The sequence below is a fragment of the Oryctolagus cuniculus genome, chromosome 5, assembly GCF_051225735.1.
Source record: "Oryctolagus cuniculus isolate XC-2025 breed Fujian yellow rabbit chromosome 5, ASM5122573v1, whole genome shotgun sequence".
NCBI lineage: Eukaryota > Metazoa > Chordata > Mammalia > Lagomorpha > Leporidae > Oryctolagus > Oryctolagus cuniculus.
Window position 1 is genome coordinate 35572091 of NC_142871.1, and position 22695 is coordinate 35594785.

The following is a 22695-nucleotide window of genomic DNA, read 5'->3' on the forward strand; positions in this document are numbered from 1 at the left end:
TTGAAAAATCTGCAAAAGGAAATCTGAATGTGACTTATCCACCTTGTCCTTAACTCTACCTGTAATTACTTGAGTCATGGTCATATATGAATATGCATTTGCATTCAAATACAGAAGTTTAAGTGAAAAGAATTATTTAATGCAGAGATCTGCTGACACCCAAAATCATTATCACTTTCAACATACTAGACACATTAAGTTAGAAATATTCAATCTCTTAATCAGAACATTCAGGTCTTTTCAAATCCTTTAACATTAGGGAGTTCAAAGTCAGGGGTGAAATGTAATGAATAGATCACTCCACTGGGTATACGCAGAGGTCTGTGAATTGTGTACATGACCTTTTCGAGAATAAGCCCTTCTCCTGGAATGCAGTATACCCACTAGATTAAGGCTAGAATTTCAAACTTAATGTTATTGCTTTTGTAAGTGGAATTAAACTTAATGGCATACGAATGTAAATTTTTATGATTTAATTGTAGCCTTTCACAAGAAATGTCCCTTTCATTTTAAAAGGAGAGGGGGAAAGGATAACAGAAACAGTAGCAATAATTTACATGGCAATCCAAAGTCAGATAAATCCTAAAGTCCTTTAGAGAGAAAAGACACTCTAAGAAAGCAAGCCCTACACACACAAGGTCTATGTACTTTACTCTGGTCTGCAACTATAGGTGGGGAATGTGCTGATCAGCTTTTACATTTTCAGTATTCATGTGAAGTAAAGCTGTACATTAGTTCATAAGTCTACACAAATTATAGGTATGAGGGGCAAGAGACGCACCTTTAAAAAAGATATTTTATGACATCTAGCATAGTAATGAAGATATCCACATTTCGTATCTGAGTACCTTGGTCGTATCTGAGTACCTTGGTTTGACTCCTGGTTCTACTCCCCATCCAGTTTCCTGCTAAAGCACACCCTGAGAGGCAGCAGGTGATGGCTCAAGTCCTTGGGTCCCTGCCAATAATGTAGGAGATGTAGATCCTGGCTTCAGCCTGGCCCAGTCCCAACTGTTGCAGGCATTTGGGGAGTAAACTATTGCATAGAAGACCTCTGTCTGTCTGTCCACATGTCTGCCTTTCAAATAAATACAAATAAATAAAGAGTATTTTAAAAGAAAGACAGGAAGGGTAAGAGAGGAGTGTTGGTGAATAATTCTCAGGACATCCACATCCCGCTCCAGTCAGCGTAGTGGCTTTTTTTTTTTTTTTTTTTTGCGAGTGGGTACACTGTCAGTTTTCATTTGAATAAAGGGTTCTTTATTTATAATAAATTAAAACTTCTTTCATGAAAAAGATAGTTTAAAATTTAAAAAAAACAGGTTATTAACAGCAAAAAAATACTCAACTAGAGAAAATCTAAATAAAAGATCTAATAACCATATAAATTGAAAGTATTTCCAGAATAAGGATGACACTTCTATAAGTCCTATAAACACTCTTTTTTTTTATTTATTTATTTATTTATTTTTTTGACAGGCAGAGTGGACAGTGAGAGAGAGAGAGACAGAGAGAAAGGTCTTCCTTTGCCGTTGGTTCACCCTCCAATGGCCGCCGCGGCCAGCGCGATGCGGCCGGCGCACCGCGCTGATCCGATGGCAGGAGCCAGGAGCCAGGTGCTTTTCCTGGTCTCCCATGGGGTGCAGGGCCCAAGCACCTGGGCCATCCTCCACTGCACTCCCGGGCCACAGCAGAGGGCTGGCCTGGAAGAGGGGCAACCGGACAGAATCCGGCGCCCCGACCGGGACTAGAACCCGGTGTGCCGGCGCCGCTAGGCGGAGGATTAGCCTAGTGAGCCGCGGCGCCGGCCCCTATAAACACTCTTTAACTTCTTCTTGATTAATTGGTTCAAAGATTCAGGCTGAATACATAAAAACAAGGACACACAAAAAATAAAGTTGGTAACATCAACCAATAGACAAGGCTTCAAATGCAAAGGACAATTCTACATTAAGTGTTAAAGATATTTGGTCATAAATTCTTGAAAGACAGTTTTTCTCCAAATTCAGCATTTGTTGCCAAACTTCATGATTTTAGCTATTTAGACCCAACACTGGTTCATTCTTAATATATTTCTTTTAAAAATGTTTTTACTTCAATGCTTTATTTTGGCACTTTTAAAAACAATATTATCCATGAAATTGAAGGTTTAATATAAAATTTATCATTTTTCTAATGTCTACTTATCTTTACATAGCTAATAATCTAAAAATAAAGTGTCTGGGAACCATCTAAAAATGCTTCATATATAACCACCAGTGGGAGACATTGCCTAGCACAACACTTAAGAGTAAGAGTGCTGGGTCGGGCAGGGAAGTTGGGACTGGCTCCACCCCACTGCACAACTGGGCCTCAGCTTTCTCTTCTGTAAAATGGAAATAATAAAAGTACATAACTTATAGCATGTATGATAAGATTAAAATTTGCTAATCTACATTAAATACTTAAAACAATATTTTATATAAAGTAAATTTTCAGTAAATGTTATCTAGGATATTATGACCATGATAATGGTTGATGATGATGCTGGTGATGACTCAGACAGCAAAAGTGCAACTATCCAAATATGAAGCTAATCATTTAACCTAGCGGCTAATATGCCCACGTTCCACAATGGAGGTCTTCCAGCTCCAGCTTCTGACTCCAGCTTCCCGCTCATGCAAACTCTGGAAGCTGTGGTGACAGCTCAAAAAATAGGTTGCTGCCACTCATAAGGGAAACTAGAGTGCTTTCTAACTCCTACCTTTAGTCTCAGCCGAGCCCAAGTCATTACCAGCATTTGGGAGTGAACCAGCAGACGGGAGTGCTAGCTTTCTCTCTCTCCCTCTCTCTCTCTCTCTGTCTCTCTTCTTTTCCCTCTCTCTCTTCCTCTATCTGACTCTCAAATAAAATTTCCAAAAAAGGAAAGAAAATATACATAAAGGAATATAGTCTTAGATATGAAATTTCAAGATGGCTATTGTCTGTTGGTTTATTGCAACTTCATTTTGAAAATATTCAAATGTTCTAACAGCAATCAGACTTTGGTTAAAAAGTTAAATATAATAAAGCTACCACCTGTGGGAAAATACTTTAAAAATCCTAACATAATAATATAACTCTTTCATCCACAGTCCAAATGTACATTAAAATAAGTTCACTTACTGTATGTAAATAAAAGCTTTAAATAGAAATAGTGTTGATGATATTGCATTAAAGTATTCCATACAAGGAAAACATTAGAATTTTTAGCTTCTTAATATGTTGTCTTTCTTCATCAGCCATGCACTGAAATCTCAGGGTGAGAAAAGGGACAGACCAACCCTGAAAGGTTTCAAATATCAAACTATACTATTATGTCAGCGCCCTAAGATCAATTAGCGCCTTTCAATGACAGAAAAGGTTTCAGTGGGACTCCGAGGTGTGCACTCTGAAACTGGCTTAAACCACCATATAAATGTGGTTTTGATAACACAAAATGGTTTCTATTTTTAAATTAATCAGTTTCATCTCTTTTTCTGGACAAGGGAAGGGGGAAGAGGGGTGAGGATAGTGTTCATTTTCAGTATCTTTCTCCTAGTACAAACATGGGGTAGCAAACAGTAAGAATCACAAACTTCAAGAGTTAAATGACATATCACCAAGGCACACACTAATGTGCAGTGCCATGAGCAATATTAGGTGACAGTAATGTTTACAAAGTCTTCTAACCTCTTAAAAGCAATCAAAGTTAACATGTACTGCTTTAAAATATGTGACTCTTGTTTATTTTCATCCACTTAAGTTCAAACTAAATGACGCCAAATTTGGCTCCATGTACAATTTAATGAATATTCAGTGTCCCCCACATGCAAACATATCTAACTGCAAAATGCAGTATTGCACACGTGGCAACTAAATACCCCATTGCATCTCCCCCATTTCGAGGGCAAATGCTGAAAAAACATGTCGTTTCTCAGTTCACCAGGAAAAATTCATGAGAGAAGCAGGTACAGTGCAACGCCATCCCATTCCCCCTGGTGTTGATCTCCTTCACCTAGTAACCATTGTAATAAAATCTCCCAACTGTATTTTCGAACACAATTAGTTTAAGATACTCCACTGGGAGCCACATTATAAGCGTTTAACATATGTAAGAATAATATCCATTTGAAAAAGAAACTGTCAGGATTATATTCTCACTGAAAAAATAACAAGGTGTTTGAAAGAGGTTTGTTCAGTTCTTCAGTGAAAGGATTCAAAACCACTCCTACCTTTGATAACACACTTTTCTATTTATTTCTTAAATGAGTGATCTGAAATATTTACAACCAGACAGTACCTAATTTTAGGTTTTAAGTGCTTTAACAGCTCCATGAAATATGATCAGCAGCTGCAATACAGACTATGGTGAATAAACTCCTTATAAAGGGGGGCCTGTTTTTACTGAATGTTCAGTGTTCTTGCATTTACCTAATAGAAAAAATAAAGATAATGAACAAACATAATAAATACTTGCATTCTTAAATTACTTAATACTTCACTAAGTCTTGGAAGGGATTATGTCTCCTCTTGAATTCTGCATAAAAAGAGTTCAATTCCATTGGGTGAAATAAGTTTAATTTTGCTGTTTGAAAGATAGAATGTGAACTTTCCAACATCCTAAATTTTATAACAATAGTTATGTTTTCCTACCATTCTACCATTCTGAAAATTCTAGATATCTTAATTCTAGTGTGTAAATCTTTAAAATATGAAATATTGAGCCACATAAATATATTTTTAGACACGGCATCAGTCATTTGGAGCTTGCAACAGAGGTTGAAAACATGAAACTGGACACTTTATTTCCCGTGGCTATGTAAAATTTATTTACACCCCAAATCACAATATAAATAAAAAGGAAATTCTTAGGAATGGAGAACTTGCTCTTTTTTTTAACCTGAAGAGGTTATTTAAAAAGGAAAAATAAATTATAGCGAAATGAGAACCTATTCATCTCCCATTTTCCCCTCAAAAAAGAAACTTTCATGCAAAGACAATTTTCTCCCCTCCAGCTTCTATGAATTCTCTAGAATTCAGCATCTGTGTTTTTTTGAATAAGAATACTGATTGTTCTTGAATTGATGTCTTTGCATCCAAATCTTAGGGCTTTAAATTGTTTAAACTGGAACATATGACTTATATAAACATGATCTGTGACTACATACACATGAGAAATTGTTTTTCAAAATAAGATATTCAATTTCTAATAATCAATAAAATAAATATTAACAAAGAAAATTAAGTGAATCTTATTCCAGTTACAATTGTGGAAGAGTCTCTAGTTACGATGGCCTTAAAATGCTCTGGCACACCATTTTCAGGCACTTTACAAGAACAAACAGGCTTTCCAAATCCACATTGCTGTGAGTCCTTCACTTACTAAGGAAGGCCAGGACATATCCTTAATAATCAGAAAGGAACAGTTTTCAGCTAACCTAATTATGCTAATTAGAAAGCTGTTACTGTCAAAGGCTTTAACTTTCCTGTACAACCACCTCCAAAAATTGGTTTAACTTTGAATGACTTATAACTTTTAATCAGGTGGAACAAACTATTTCATGGTTTATAATAACAGTAAAAGCGGGTGTAGTTCTACGTGCACTCAGTACTGTGGCCAGAAGATTCAAGTTCTGACAATCTACTTCCACACAAAACAGTCTGTCTCTTGTTACTTCTGTGGTTTTTTTTTTTTAATTTCTTGGGGAGATATCATTTTTTAAAATATACAAACGTCTTTGAATGCAATCTCTTACAACGCATCCTACCACGTATCAAATATTTTGTTTTGGGATTCTCTTCCAGTCTCTTTTCTTAGTTTTTTGTTCTTCAGGTTTACACTTACCCAAACAAATTTTTTTCATGAAAAACAAAAAGTCGATCTTTCTGCTTATAAGCAAGCTCTCCTGGGGAAGGATTATCAAATTCAATTCTTGTCCCGAAGCGGTTTTAAAAATGAAAACAAAAACAATCCAATAAACAAAATATCATCGTCACCTTTCAATTCTGTCAGTCACTTAAGCCTACATGGAACTTTAGAAGCTGTGGATGGGGAACCCGCAGTGGCGAAAAACCCCCAGGACCCCCAGCTATGTCCCACAGGAGCCCGCACTGAAACCGACCAACGCCCGAGGGCGCAAAAAAGTGGCTGCAGAGGAGGCAAGGAACAAAATGCCATATTCGAGAAGATATATTTCGCTCCAACAATTACGTTGATCCCAGGGTGCCAAGCCAAAAGGGGTGAGGGAGAAAGAAAACTGTTAAGTATGAGCTCTTAATGTGAAACCTAACCTGTTGGTTCTCCTAGGTATCAGATTTTGGCAGTGTCTGTAATGACAGCCAGGAAAGCAAATTAATGGCCATCGGCCCACTGGGTTTGAACACGAGACTCCTGTTACCTCCTCACAGATCAAGCACACAACACACACGCACACGGAGGTGCTCCACGTGGAACCGCCCTGAAACCAAAACACACGCCCGGGCGCTATGCTGCACCTTCCTCCACTGCGCTCAGGGGGAGATGCATGAATGACTCTGCGGGCTCCGAGGTGGCAGGCCAACACCGCCCTCCCCGCACATTCCCTCCGCACGCGCAAACCCCCTGAGCCTTCAGAGCAAGAGGGAAGGAAGGGTGGTGGCGGCGAGGGGAGACACTGCTACCCCAGCTAGCCCAGAGACGGCGCAAATTAAACTGCGCTCGGGTTTCCTCACCGCTCCGCTGCGGGACTCGGTCCGCAAACTCCCTAACCGCCCAGAGCTGTCCCCTGTCTTGGCTACAAAGAAAGAAAAGTCTCCCAAGTGCTACCAAAGAAAGTCTGGGTTGCCGCGTGGGGCAGAGTAAAACGAGCACACCCGCCGCCCCCTCACAAACCCACTTCACGCTACAAAAGCGAACTGTGGCCAGTCCCACCGCCTCTTCAGCAGCAGCAAGCAGGCTTTGCAAAGAGAGAAAACCTGCTCTCCCCAACTAGGTCCCTGCGTTTGGAGAAGTTACAACTCCTCCAAGGCATCCTCGCCCCGAGCCAATGAACGCCTCTGACGAGACGCCTCTAAATTCACGGACCCTGGCAAACTGCAGGAGTTATTCGGTCCACGCCGCATTTAAAAAAAAAAAAATATTAAAGATAGCCGCAATGTAACAGCCGGTCAGTGCCTGAACATAAGAGCATAAGCACTGAACACGCACCCGGCATCCTGAAAACCCAGGCGCCTGGGGCCCTCCACGGGACCCTGGGTCAGCATCCCCGCGCCTGGGCCATCTAGCGGGAAGGCGTCATCACAAAGTCATAAATGTCACGGGAAGGATGGAGGGGAGACCCCGGCGCGCGCGCCTCTGCGAGGCGGGGGCGGGGAGCAGGTAGGAGCCGCAGCGAACTCCGTTCCGCGCCGGCTCGTCGCAGCCCGGCGGGGGACAGGCCGGATCCGAAGGGAAACTTGGGGCGCGGGGGCGTCCTCCAGGACAGAGCGCGCCACTGCAGTCCGAGCTGTCCGGGCCCTCCGGCGTAGGACACCAAGCCTCGAGCGCCCTCGGGAACTCTGGCGCCCAGGCACCTTCCCGCGGCGCGTCCCTGGTCCCAGCGCTTCGGTACTCCCGGCGGAGCCGCGCGCACTCATGAGGGAAAGTGTCCGAGGGCTCCTCCAAAATCCAGGCCCCCTGGGCTTCTAGAAGGAGGCTGGAAGAAAGGGGGGGGACACTCACCTCCCGTCTCCCAGACCGCCTCGAAGTCCCGAAGTTCAAGTGTGCGTCCCCGCTGCGGCTCGGTGCGTCGGTATTTATTCTCGTTCCTTCCAGTGTCGAAGTTTCCTCTTCGCGCTGTGCCTCTGGTGAAAACAGGACATCCCCTTCGGCCACCCCCCCAACAAATAGCGTACACAAGTGGGGGAGAAACGGGGCGGGGGAGAAGCCGGCTCCGAAGGGGGGAGGACAGGAGAGAGGAGCCAAAACCCCGCACTGACGACGCGGGGGGTAAAAGAGAAGAAAAAAGCTGAGGAGACTGCGCGCTCCGCCGCCGCACTCGTCACTCCAAGCGCTCCCCAAAGCCCTTTCCCCCTCTCGCAGGGAGCGACAACTTCACGCGGACAGGATGGAAGTTTTGCGCGGAAGCCGGGAGCGGCCGGAGCGTGCGCCGCGCGGCGGGCAGCCTCGCACTTGCGCGCGGAGTCGGAGGCGGGAGGGGGCGACGTCGCCGGAGGCCACTGCAGGCTCGGGCGGCCGCCGGGGTCGCAAGGGACGGCGGCGCGTGGGAGACTGAACGCTTTTTATTCGACCTCGGGTGACAGCCTGTTGACATCGTTTGAGGTCTCGCGTGGGGACCTCCCGGGGCCCCGCGGCCCTGGGCGTCCCGGGGTGGCGCCGCGATAATCTCCGCGCCGCCCCCACCCCGCCCCCACCCAGCCTGGCCAGGTCCTGTGCGGCCTCCCGCCTGAGGGGGAGGGACCGGTGGCCGAACTCCCCTCCCTGAGCGAAGGGACGCTGTCTGTCTGTCCCCACCTGCTTTGGGGGGCAGCCCCCTGGCGTTGCCAGTAATTCCCCCGCTACCCTATTGCCGGGTGTGGGCCACCGCGGGCCCCCTGCCGGCCTCCTTGCCACTTACCCCAGGGGAGCAACTGCAGGGACTTCACCTCTTGCAACAACGTGAAACAAAAACCAACCCACGCCAGACTGGGGCGCTTTCTGGGCCTGGAGGAAACACCCTTTTCCGTGGAGATGTGCGCCTTGAGGAGTAAGCAGTCTGCGGATAGGCTGTGCTGAGGAGGGCCTGGGCCCCTTCCAGGGCCGGGCGCAGGTATAGGCATCCCTCCCAGACGCCCAAAGGTCAGGCAGCAACGACTGACTTCCAAGGCGGCGTCAGAGCTGCCTCAGGCACATTGCTGAAATGACATTTCGTTTTGTGCCTTCTGCGCTCACATTATTAACCTACATAGGTTTTCGTGATCCATAGGCACGTGCGTGTAGGGGAACCAGGGCTATAGCAAAGTGTACAGCATCAGCAACCCGTGCATTTCTCATCCCTTTAGTCACCTCTTCCTAAAACCTACTGTCTATTTTAGCAGCATCCTTAATTGTCACATTGATAGTAAGTTTCGATTTACTGAGGATTTACTGAGTGTTGGTCTTACGGGTCACTTGCAGTCCATTTGAGCTCATCTCATTTGCATGACCACCCTAGAAAGGTCGCCATTGTTAACCCTGTATTAAAGATGAGGGAACTGAAACCCCCAAAATCCAATGTTCCCAAAGACAAACCCAATGGTCTCCAGTCACAAGTTCAGGACCCCTCAAGCAGCCCCCACATTGCCCTAGGGTGGTGTAAGAGACACCAAATTGTTCCCTTCCAAAGAAAATTTAGCTCTAACACGTAAGCAACTAAATTAAATTCTGAAAATTGTCGGAAAGAAGTTTCTTCCTCTTCTGCTTTGCGATCTGATATAACTGTCTTGAGCACTGTCAAGTTCAAAAGCAAAACCAACGAAAAACGTGTATAGCTGCGACTTACTTGAGCTTCTTAATGAGCGAGGCATTATGTACCATGATTAAGAAGCAGTGCAAAAGACAAGGTTGTAAATTTCAACTGGTTAAGGTACTCATCGCTACTCTCATTACTTACTGTGTGTTCTTTCCTGCAGATTTATTTTGGAGGGTGTCGGCACTGCCAGGCCTAAGTTTGACTTTTCTGAATCTTGGGTAGAAAGGGTTCTGAGGGTGGTTTTGGCATGAAAGGGTTTTGGATAATGGCCCACAGCATACCCCAGCCTTAAGAGGAACGCCAGGGAATATACACTTAAGAGTAAACCATCAATGAGCAGATTTAATTAATTTCACAAAGCTTACTTTCTCCATTTTGCCTGTGAGAAAGCTAACGGCTCAGAATGCTTAAGTATGCTGCTAACCAGCAGACCCGAGGTTCAAACCAGACTTGTGATCTCTAAGCCCACTCTCTTAGCAGTCGTCAGCAGAGAAGTAGGAATTCTTAATATGGTGGATGTGCCACCAAGGCCAAATATGCATTTTCGGTGTTTGTGAATCATTCGGTGTCTAAGAATGCTCTGTGGCTATAGCAACTATTATGTAAGAACTACGTACAATGTTGGATTTAAAACTCCTCAAAAGAGTTCGTATTTTTAAATTTCATTTTGGAGCCAAGCATTGTGTGTTAGTTTTACCTCTAAACAAATGTGGGAAAATGTATAATTGGAATAAAATCAAAATTCATACTTTAGTACAATATATTGTTAACATAAATATAGTATTTTAGCACGTTTCTTTGCCCCGTTCTAAAAATCAGATTTTCAGCATATTGACCTTGCTTTCTAGGATTACTTTGCTCCTGCCTAATTTTTTAAACATCAACATACAAATACATTTACAGAAGCTACCCTATAAACCTTGAATTATATGACAATATTAGTTATTCAACTTCTTAGTAATTAGTAACTCAACTTCTAATGGTTGTCTTAAAATACATGTATCACATGGATACCACTGTCATATTTTCGGTCCACATTTGAAATAAGTTGAACAGTTGACATTAAGGCTATATAACTAAAAACATATTGTTTTTTTAAAGAAAGTATTATTTGCAGCATTTCTATTGAATTATCACATTTCTAATTATTATCATATCATCTGCAATATTATTGAATTAATAGGTATTGTTTATCTCATAAGAAGACTTTTTATTGTCATCATCAATGGAAATCCAACCTAATTTGCCATGATTAGAAGATGACCTGCAAGTGAGTCTATGTTACAGAAATAAAACTGATTTCTCCTATATCACCTAAAATTGTCTTACTCAACAGTGTGAGAAACATTGCCTTATGGGAACTATACCCCATGAGTCCCCAGAGACTCCAAATATTTCCATTTCTGGAGAGAAATATCAAATCTAAGATACTTTTATGTATTACTTGCTAAATTTTGTGTTTATTAATGATTTCCTTGCCTAAATTATACTTGAAATCTCTGATGCTGAGGTAACTTTTTAACGTTGTTATTTATTTATTTATCTATTTACTTACTATAGCTTGTGGTAAAAGGTAAAGAATTTGTAAGTACACAGTTAAAAAGAGAAGTAGTCTGCAAAGATGTTTCCAGTTATCCATTCCCCTCCCTACTTCTCACCACCTTCCCTCTTCTTTCGTTTTTCAGCTTAACCACTAGAAAAGAAACTTTCCAACTGTTAACAACACGAAGGGGCAGCATCTGTTGGCCCAGTGTGGTACTGCAACAAAGTTCTATAAGACAGTGGTGCAGAGAAGAGCAGCAGAAGAATGCGGGAAATTAAAGCTTCTGCAGGAAATGGGAAATTCTGAAGTCAGCAACCTGCTGCTAAATTCTGGAAGTGATTCAGAAACAGTGGTGAACCGTGCATTGGAATATCCGTAAATGTTCAAGTCAGTCTGAGAAAAGATATTCGTTGGAAGATGGGATAGAAAATGCATGTGGCTTCACAGTGAAAACTGATGGAAATATAAAATACTTTTTATTAGCAATTCCCTTAACCAAACCTCTGGGATGAGATGCCTCTGCCCTTAGCATTTACTATTTGTTTATTTTTCAAATGTGCATGGCACTGTTTTGGCATTCAGTTTTGTTTAAAGTCAAGTTATACAAACAAAGTGCTCCAGGAGCTCATAATCCAAAACACAATTTATATTTTAATTTCATTTAAAGGCAACCTTAAGGGGAAAATCATGCCATCACTTTAGTAAGAACAGATTTTTAGGCTAAAAAATGGAATAAGACACTACACTTACCCGAAAAAAGAAAACAGAAGCCTGGATGTTTGTAGAAATAATCCTATAACAAATCTCTTGAGCACTCTTTTGGTGTACCTTTGAACTCCAGTTAGAAATATACACAGTTCTTAAAAAATACAGTCATTGAGTTGTTGCTCAATAATTCTAAGCCAAACCATTTGAGCTCTGGAAGAATGGAGTTTTAAAGGCCAACCTCAGTCTGAACAAGGTTGAACAGTATTCACATCATCTTCTCCACCAATGACGGACTAGGAGAACAAATGGAAATGATTGCCCAGGGATCTGAAGTCCTGTGCTGCCGTTTTTCTAAAATATATAAATAAACACACTTTTTGAGTAATTTTGTGCAGTTAGACCAAGCTTTAAAAGGTTTCTCTTAGCTTGTGAAAGTGATGAAGTCAGATCTACAGGAGACCTGTTGGGTCATTCTCTGCTATTGGACTCTGCTGAACTTGTTGGTAGAGTCTCTAAAGAGAAGGAAATACACATTCTCTGGGGGGCAGCTTCATTATATTTACTTTTAAATTTTCTTGTGAAACTTTTTTGTGAAGTCAAATCCTTTTCCTACCTTATTATGCAATTCTACTCTGTCTTCCATGTTTACATCCAACCTTCAGATGTTTATACAAAGATATCATGCCCACATTTAGTCAACTTTTAGCCATGTTAAACAAATGTAAGGTCTTTTGTTTTTGTTGCAGTAGAGTCTCTGCAAGCGTTCAACCATTGTTTTTGCTTGTCTCTGAACTATTTCCAGTTACCTAGACAGTCATTCTTGTTGGAGATAACCCACAGTGAATTCCAGGTGTGTTCTTATTGGCATTCTAGAATGAGTGCTACTATTTTTTTTTTCTTCTGTGGCATGCGTTTGGGCTTCATTTGGAATTTCCACCAACTCATGCTGTCATATCCTAACAAACATACTTGCAATTGTTTCCTATATTTTTGCTTTACATGTTTCTCTTGGCAAGCCATACCAAGCCTGACTTCTAAATATGCATTTTAAATGATAAGAGTAATCAAATTATGAACAATATCACTCTGTTGACCCTTTGACAATCAACTATTTTAAAATATAACGATTCAATTATCTGGGTTTCTTTTTTTTACCTAACTCTTTATTTTATGTCCTTATGATGCTTATCTGTTTGTGAAAAAAATGCCCACTAGTTATTATTTGAAAGTTCATAAATATGAAGGTACTTCAAACATTTCATGGAAAATGCAATTAAAAGATAAGTTTAGTGGGGGCTAGCATTGTGGCAAATCAGATAAAATCACTGCCTGCAATGCTAGTCCGTTCCAGGACCAGCTACTCCACTTCTGATTCAGCTCTCTGCTGTGGCCTGGGAAAGCAACAGAAGATGGCCCAAGTGCTTGGGCCCCTGCACCCATGTGGGAGACTAGGAAGAAGTGCATAGCTCCTGGCTTCAGTTTGACCCAGCCCCACCTGTTGCAACCACATGGAGAGTGAACCAGCAAATGCAAGATTTCTCTATCTGACCCTCTCTCTCTCTATATAAATCTTCCTCTCAAATAAACAAAATGAACTTTAAGTTTAGGGAGCAGTGGTGGTTGTTAGCTCAGCAATTAAGAGGGCTCTGTATCCTACGTTGGAGTACCTGGGTTTAATTTGCTGTTCCAGCTCCTGGTTACAGTAACACAGACCCTCAGAGGCAGCAGGCAGATGGTGGCTCAGTAATAGAGTTTATATCAGTCAAATAGGAGACATGGATTTTGTTCCATCTTCAGCATGGCCCTGTCTTGGCCACAGGGAGAATTTGGAGAGTGAATTGGTATAGAGTAGTATTCTATCTCTATGTCCACCTGAAATCTCTCCTTTTCTGTCTAGATTTTTTTTTTTAAAAAAAGGTGTTCATTTTGAATTGAAAAATTTTGAAATCCGTGTGTAATTTTTCCATAATACACATTTCCATGAATTTTTTAAAAAGATTTATTTATTTGAAAGAGTTACATATAGAGAGGGAAAAATATAGGAAGAGGGAGAAGACGAGAGAGAGAGAATGCATGCGTGTAAAAGAGAGAGAGAGTGCTTTTCCATTTACTAGTTCACTCCCAAAAGGGCCACAACTACTAGGGTTTAGCCAAACTGAAGCCAGGCACCAGGAGCTTCATTCAGTTTCCCATGTGGGTGGCAGAGACCCAAGTATTTGATCCATCTTCCACCGCTTTCATGTACCTTCATGTGCAATTATGAATGGTGGAAGGAAGAATTCAAATTTATAGGGAGAAAATACATTGATGTAACATTTTTTTCATGAACTCATTTGGTATTATCTCTGTTATCCATTTGTCACATAAAATCTTAAAATTAAGACGACTACTAAATTGCAACAATCCACCTGCATTGAATAATTTGAATGAAAACACTACAATACATTATCACTGAAAATTGTAACAAGCACTTTGTAATGTGTGTTCCTTTTATGTTTAATAGCACAAATAGAATAATTTCTCTATACAATGTTTTTTCAATGTTAAACATATTATTCTCAGAACTCCCACACAACATACTTTAAAATGAGTTTCCTTGTTCACCAGCTTCTTTTATTCCATCACCAACCCTCCCACCAAAAGTACTCTACCTGCAATGCATCTGCTTATTGACTCTGCTTGTTCCTAGAGATCTAATTTCCGCTCTTTAAAGGAGACTGAACTCTTTAGGAACACCAATAGTCTCCTAACATCACTTCTTAGTGTTCATCATCTTTACATCAAAAAGCATTTGGTATTACTACAGTGACCTTTTGCTAACTGCTCTTTAAACTTTCCTCTGACTACTGGTACTTAATACCCTACAGAGCTTCCTTTACTCTCAGTAAACTCAGAAATAAACCTAAACACAGGTTGTCCTCCCTCTCTCCAATGTCCTCTAATTCTATAATTTCATGCACTTCCAAAATTGCTTCCTGCACATCTAAGTAGGTGACTTAAAGTGTCCTTATCAGAATCTTGAGTTTCTTTCCCTGCATGTCCTGTTGGCATCACAAGCTGTCCATTCTGGAAGCTAATTGCATCACCTCATCCTCTCCACCCCTCTTACCAGCTCCTCTTTTTGTCTTAATTGTGTTGAAAGAACCATCTTCATCAAGGCTCAAGACATTGAATTCTCCTTTCACTCTTCTTTCATACTTTTCATATTCAGTAACTCATAGGACAAGTTCATTGTATGTTAGTTACACATTTTGATTATTGCTGCTTTCCCCAGACAAGGTCTGCATCTATTGCCTTCCTTGTAATTGGCATCCCCATATCTAGGCACTTCTCTGCCAATCCATTAGACAGTCATGTGAGTTTTTCCTTTTTCTGTAATACAGTTCTTCTCTCAGTTAAAAATCCCCAGTAGGTTCCAAATGCTTACTTAATAAGGAACAAATGTCTTAACTCAGCACTGGCAACCGGATGTGGCAAGCTGGAACTTTGCATCTACCTTTGCCTCTCATGCATAGCACCTGGTATCCAGTAGACAATTGGTAAATATTTACTAGGAAAAATGATTTGCTTAAATGTAGGATATCCAAATATTCCAGTTTATAATCTGATTTCAGTAGAGCTGAGAACATTCAGTGTGATGGGGAACCTCCTCCTATGTGTGTGATTTAGGGGAATGCCAACTTGTGTAGTCCTTTGTGCAATTTGATAAACCCTCCAAGTCCAAAAACAGCTTCCCTCTTTTGTATTCTACAATTCTGTCTTTTTTAAAAAAAGTAGCAGTGATGAAGTGTTCTGCATGTGTCCTATAACTCAGGATCTATGATGAGCAACTCCAGTCTGTTATATAATTTCCAAAGCAACCTATAAATTTAAAGAAATAGAGATTGGGGCATGCGGGTCAGAAATGGAGCATGAGGACAACCCACTGAGATGGGAACCTACATCCACAGAAGAGAGAAGGCTGCTTTAGGAAAAGGCAGGATAGGGGCTGGCATGTGGCGTAGCAGGTGAGATGCATCCCATATGGGTGTTGGTTCAAGTCCTGGTTGCTCTACTTCCAATCCAGCTCTCTGCTATGGCCTGGGAAGGCATTAGAAGATGACCCAAGTCCTTGGGCCCCTGCACCTGCATGGGAGACCCAGAAGAAGCTCCTGATGCCTGACTTCAGATCAGCACAGCTCTGGCTGTTGTGGCCATCTAGGGAGTGAACCAGCAGATGGAAGACCTCTCTCTCTCTCTCTCTCTCTGCCTCTTCTTCTCTCTCTGTGTAACTCTTTCAAATAAAATAAATAAATCTTAAAAGAAGAAAGAGAGAAAGAAAGAGAGAGAGAGGGAGGGAGGGAGAGAGGGAGGGAGGGAATGAAGAAGGGAGAGAAGGAGAGAGGGAGGGAGAGAGAGAGAGAGAGAGAGAGGATGAGAGAAAGAAAGAGAAAGAAAGAAAAAGAAAGAAAGAAAAGAAAAAGAAAGAAAGAAAGAAAGAAAGAAAGAAAGAAAGAAAGAAAGAAAGAAAGAGAGAAAGAGAGAAAGAAAGAAAGAAAGAAGAGGAAGAATTTGGGTTGGCTACTGCTTTTGATTGCTCTGTACTCACAGTGCCCCCCATGGTGCTGGAAACATTATCAACTTTCATTATTATGATACTGAACTAAATGAACTGATTCCAGCCACCATCCCGTGCTAACTTGTTTTTGGCTCCAAGTGGGCTGTAGTTAACATCATCTGAAGTGAGGAGATCCCACAAAGCTTTATTTCAATATGAGATGAAATTATGCCCATGAAAAATTTTTTGTCTCTAAAGGGCGAAATGCTTATGTGTGATAAAACCTTAGTGAGGCCTTTGTGCTGTCACTCTTTGAATATTGGAATAGTTAAATGATTGTCTCATTCTTCCCACCAACCTTCAAATATGCAAGTGGTCTAAATTTTAAGTATAGATCCTTTGTCTTCAAAGGATTGAACAAAACTACTTTAAAGATTAATTTTTAAAAATCTATAAACATTCAATTGTCTTCAAATTGATTATATCACCAAACAGTTGTTCATAATTGACAGGACTCAAGCCACCCAGGAAAGCAGTCCCTAAGAATTCAAGGGCCTGGTGGTATTGTTTAATTTTCATCCTGGGATTCAGGACACAAAATTTCTAAAGATCCTCTTACTTCACTGGCAAGTCTTTTTCTCAGTCCTCCTAGCCAAGGATCATTTGGGGAATGGTCTGGTGGACTGGGTCCACACTGGAATTTTCTTCTTGCTTGACTGACCACGAGTCTGCTCAGGCCTCAGGCAGCTCCATCTCTCTGACCACTCCTTCTTTTCCCTTCCTTGAGTGTTCCCTGACCACTTAAATGTGGATGCTCTTATTTTGTTCTTAGCATTTAAGCACACTTACTCAAGGTAAGGAGATACAGAAATGAACCAGGCATAGGCCTTGCTCTCCATCCACTTTCCGTCTAGCAGAGAAAATAGGGCATTTAAAAATAGCAGTTACATGAAAGTGTTGAACTATTTACGAGAAACATTGACAAAGGTGCCACTTAGTTCAGAGCAGAGAAAGCTTGCTTCCTGTTGAAGGAATGAAGCATTGTTTGGACCCTGCCTTTGATCACAAGGAGTATTTATTCCTAGGAATGCATACAATGCAATTCAACAAACACAGAAGTGGTTGTCTCTTCCTTTCTCCCTCCCCAAAATAAGATATTCCTCTCTCGATCCCTAATCTGTTAATGGGCATTTATGGCTTGCCAGTCTCCTAGAGGTGGGCATGAGTCCAGTCAGCTAGTGAATCCTGTATTTTCCGATTTGCTGTGAACTTTGCTTTATCCTCTCCTTTGGATTTTGTTTTCAGACAAAATCCAAATCAATCTAGGCCTATCTAGGCCTCTAACAGAGTATTTAAATAGCCATTTACTTGTTTTTTCCATTCCTAATGCTTTCCCCAATTCCCCTGTCAGATTAGTCATTTTGCTACCCAGTTAATGTTCCTGTCAGTCCTTTACATGGGAGTTAGGGTGTGGCTGTTGTCCACAGTCCAAAACCTCCTGTTTCACCTACACCATCTTCTTCTCTGTCAGCCACCAGCCATAAGTGACCTCTAGTTTTTCTTATGAGTGTCCTCAAAAATTGTATGTGTCTTAGGGATGCATTAAAGTCTACTTAATATGATAATTCCTAGTAGCACATTGAGGGCAGACTATATTTTCTCTCTGTTTGAATCTTCTATGGTGTTCAAGGTAAAATCTTACATATAGTAGCAGTCTATAAATATATGCTTGAATTCATGATAACCCTTTAATAGATATACTCAGTACATGTTGCCTGAACCTCTTGTATTGCTGGTACATAGTTGAAAGGTTAGAGATTATATACAGCAGGAAATATATATTAAAGAATTATCTTGTGGATTGGTACAGCTACCAAGAGACAGGGAGAGAGAGAGAGAATAAATCCGCACAGTGAGAATAGCCCTTTAGAGGGAGTCACTGCATTTATTCTCTAGGTGCTGCTGTAGTCTGTAACATCACACACTCTTCTTATTTGTGAAGACAAAGAAACCTTAATAACATCTGAATTACAGGCTGCTTATATCTCGGAAACACCGGAAACTGTGTAAATAATCAGGTTTCATATATTTACATACTGCTAAAACATTTAGAGCTGCATTTGGACGGGTGCTTGGCCAGGATATAGGCTGCCGATGTCTGTCTTCTTCTACTGGACTCCTCCTTGCACTGTTTGAAGCCCCATCCCACGCTTCTTTCTCATCTACTTTAAAGGAGTTTTCTATTTGTATTTTATCCATATAAGCTATGCAAGAGTAATTTTGCATACCAATTTGAATAATTATGTAACCAAAAAAAAAAAAAGCAAAGTTCATCAACATATATTGAGGGTTAGGATTTTAGGAATTGGGTATTATTTCTTGATACATCATTAACTATTATGAAGTAATTCCTTCTACTGTTTTTTTTTTTTTATTTTAAATTATTATTTGTTTGAGAAGTAGAGTTACAGACAGAGAGTGAGAGCCAGAGAGAAAGGTCTTCTATCCTCTGATTCACTCCCTAAGTGCCTGCAATAGCAGGAGCTGGGGCAATCTGAAGCCAGGGCCCAACCACTTTGGCCCTCTTCCACTGCTTTTCTAGGCCACAGCAGAGAGCAGAATCAGAAGAGGAGCAGCTAGGACATGAACTGGTGCCCATAAGGGATGCCAGTGCCACAGGTGGAGGCTTAGCCTACTGTGCCATAGCACCAGCCCCTCTACTCTTTCTTTAACATGCTTACTCTACTTGTGTAAGTAATCCATCAAAAAATTCTAGATAAATTATTTTCTTTTTTTCAAAAACAGGCAAGAATTGTCACAGAAAAACAAATTTTAGAAGCCTATATATTTATTTGGCTGGAATCTTTCTCAAACTTTTCATTTTCTACCTACAAAGGTCTAGTTGCAGATATGTTAAGAAACTCATTCAGTGGGGCTGGCACTGTGTCATAGCAGGTAAAGCTGCTAAGAGAAAGGAAGTAAAATGTATGTCTTTCAAATCTTCCCTCACTAGTGGAGGCTTATTGAGCATAAAACATGTGCATGGTATTATGTGTATGAATGACAATGTTGCTAACAGGAACTCTCCTAACATGATATTGTACTTGAGAGCTTACATAATCAGCTTACAGAATTGCCCTGCTCTTTATTCTACTGTGGTGGCACCATGCATTTTTATGGCTAAACCTGGAAATCTATAAGATAATTCTTTAATATAGATTTCCTGCTGTATGTAATTCCTGATATTATTGCAAAGATGGAATAAGAGATCCATGTACCATCAAATTTCAGGAATCAAGAGAAGGGGACCTATCCTCTTCTCTAAAACTACATATAAATTTGGCTGTCAGTTTATTAGCAAGTTATAACTGGCCAGTAAGAATGAACCAGAATTGTTACATGCAAGTGTAGCATTGTTTTTCTAATTGAAAAATTATATCAACTACGAGAAGAAAGCAAGACTTTAATTTACTGTTCAAATTTTAGTACCAAAACAAAAGATAGAGATATTTATTTGATAATAGTTTCACCAATATTAGATAACATTCCCAAAAACAATGCCAAGGAGCTTTGAGTAAATCATTGTGATATTTAAAAAGTTATCAAACTGAGATCACAGCATGATGCACGTATAGCACACAGACAGACCATCAAGATGGAGGATACCACTGTACATGGATTTAAGACTCACTGGCAATAAGTGACAGAATCTCACTTGCAGTTTTAACATGGGGCATTCAAAATCATTTCCATGTGGTATTTTGTCACAAAATTTCATAGCCTAAGATATACAAATATAATGTTTAAGCAATCACTTTTTATGTTATTCACATTGTTGGTAGGAAAAATATCAGCATTTAAGCTAATTTGAGGAACTTACATACTTTGTATGTCAATCCTCACATAAATATGTAAAACTAAGAGTAATTTGCTATTTCCCAATAACAGACATCACAACTCATCAAGGCTGACACTCATCCCATAAATTAAATCCACAACAGCACTGTTTATGCATTTAGCTCTGTCTTCAAACAATGCCTCACTGAGGGTTATACACATTTCGAAACAAATAAGAACTTGTTTCAGTTTCTTTTTTGTTTCATTGTAACTTTGAAGTGTGTGCCTACTTTAAACAGCTTCTCATGACCATCACTATCCTGTAAACCACAGTAACGAGCTGGATGAACTCCCGGTTTTACTTCATCATTTGTTATGGGGTCTAGAACTAGAACCTTGGTACCACTGAGATAACATAAAAGTCAATCGTTTATCTGTTGGTTTTTTCAATCTGTATTTACTTAGAGCTCTCAAATAATTAAATATTACCTCTGTTACTCTCATGTCAATAACATTTCTGCTAAAGTAATGGGATGCATGTTTTTCAAATTAAAACTCATAAGGGATTACTCACCTCAGTATGCATGATATATTTTATTTATTTATTTATTTATTTGACAGGCAGAGTTACAGACACTGAGAGAGAGAGAGAAAGGTATTCCTTCTGTTGGTTCACTCCCCAAATGGCCGCCATGCCCGGTGCTGCGCCAATTGAAGCCAGGAGCCAGGTGCTTCTTCCTGGTCTCCTATGCGGGTGCAGGAGCCCAAGCACTTGGGCCATCCTCCACTGCCTTTCTGGGCCACAGCAAAGAGCTGGACTGGAAGAGGAGCAACCAGGACTAGAACCTGGCGCCCATGTGGGGTTCTGGCGCCGCAGGCGGAAGCTTAACCAAGTGAGCCACAGCACCAGACCCCAAGTATACATGATATTTTCAAAATTTTAAAATCGGTGTCTGTGATTTCCATCTTCTTTTAACAGTTTCTATATGACCCAAGATTTGAGATGGTCTGATAAGCAGAACAGCCTTCTCTGCCTATTAAGTTGATCCTTGTATTCTAGTTTTCATTAATAATAATTATTACATGAATTAATCTTCACTTTTGAAAAACTCCCTTTTTAAGTTTTTTTCTTTGTTTCCAATCTCTCTCATAAGGAGAGAGAGAGAGAGAAAGAGAGAGAGAGAGAGAGAGAGAGAGAGACTCCATCTGTTGTTTTATTCTCTCACTGCCTGCAACAGCCTGGGTGGGCCAGGCCAAAATCAGATACAAGGGTTGCAGGGATCCGAGTACTAAAACCGTCATTTGCTGCCTCCCAGAGTATACAATAGCAAGAAGCAAGACTGGAAGTGATGCTGGGACTAAATCCAGGCATTCCAATATGAAATATAAGCACCCCATCTACAACCCAATCACTGTGCCAAGCACCTTCCCTTCAAACTTCTCTTCTCATGACCACTGTCCCCTCATTTTAGTATTCTTAAATGCTTCTTGATGACTTCATTACTTCATGGACTGTAACAAGGTCTCCAGAATCACTTGTGAGGAAAAATGAAGAGCCCCAATTGTATAAAATGAAGAAATGAACTGAAAACTCCTTAACTTTAACTTTTGTTTGGGCCTTCCCAAATCCCATTAGATTTTTCATGGAGTGTGGTCACCCAAACTTTAATTCCATTCCCATCACTCATGAATCATAATTCTGGGCAAAAAGTTGAAAACCGTTTCTTTATGTCTCCAATATGCCAATATTTTTAAACAATATCAAAAATCTAATAAAATTCTTTTTGATAGTCTTTTCTGAACTTCGGTGAATTTCTACAGAGTAATTTAATTACAACAGTCATCCTTTGGTTGTAATCAATAATTTAGAAGCCATCATTCCCAAGTACTCTTTGTGGTACTTTCTGCTGAGTGTGCCTTGTATTCTGTAATCTATAATTCACCTCTATAGAGCTGTTGGTACACAAAATCTTATAATATTCTGTAGGTTTGCTTGTCACTTTATAGGGTGGAATGGCTTAATTATCATCCAAAAGATTTGATATTTAACTGAAAATTTCTCCATCTAGATCTTCAAAAACATTTTATGTGTATTTTCTATTTAGTAGTGTTTGATACTAAACCTTAAAAATGCCATTTATGGGGCTGGCAGTGTGGTATACTGGGTAAATCCATCACCCACAATGCCAGCATCCCATAGGGGCACTGGTTTGTATCCTGGCTACTCCACTTCCTATCCAGCTAATGGCCTTGAAAAGGCAGCAGAAAATGGCTTAACTGTTTGGGCCCCTGCCACTCATAAGGGGCATGAAGCTTCAAGCTCCTGGCTTCAGCCTGGCTCAGCACTGGCTCTTGTGGCCATCTGAGGAGTGAACATGCAGATGGAAGATCTCTCCTTGTCTCTCCTATCTCTCTCTATACCTGGGCTTTCAAATAAATGAATAAATAGATATATTTTTTAAATAAATAAAATCGCCATTTATACTATTCTGCTTTCCAGTTGATAGTATCTTATTCAAAAGAATATTTTAACCCTATTATTTATAATATAACCTTTGATGCAGAAAGAACTTAACTCCAAAAATAAAAGCCAGTAACAAAAA

At 40.6% G+C, this 22695-nt stretch overlaps 1 protein-coding gene across 27 annotated transcripts in view; it reads right to left on the reverse strand.

The window, feature by feature from the left end:
* EYA4 (EYA transcriptional coactivator and phosphatase 4) overlaps positions 1–22695 on the reverse strand; it is a 341780-nt gene that overhangs the window by 287236 nt on the left and 31849 nt on the right. For 5 of the 27 annotated variants that reach the window (XR_016233729.1, XR_016233725.1, XR_016233727.1 and 2 more), the window contains exon 1: positions 7700–8235. The exons of 8 other annotated variants lie outside the window; for them this stretch is intronic. The gene's annotated coding sequence lies outside the window, so the exon portion shown is untranslated. Of the gene's footprint in view, positions 1–7699; positions 8236–8594; positions 8882–22695 lie in introns of those variants that run through there. 14 more of the 27 variants (XM_089332658.1, XM_070073543.2, XM_089332656.1 and 11 more) reach the window with 7 other exon arrangements.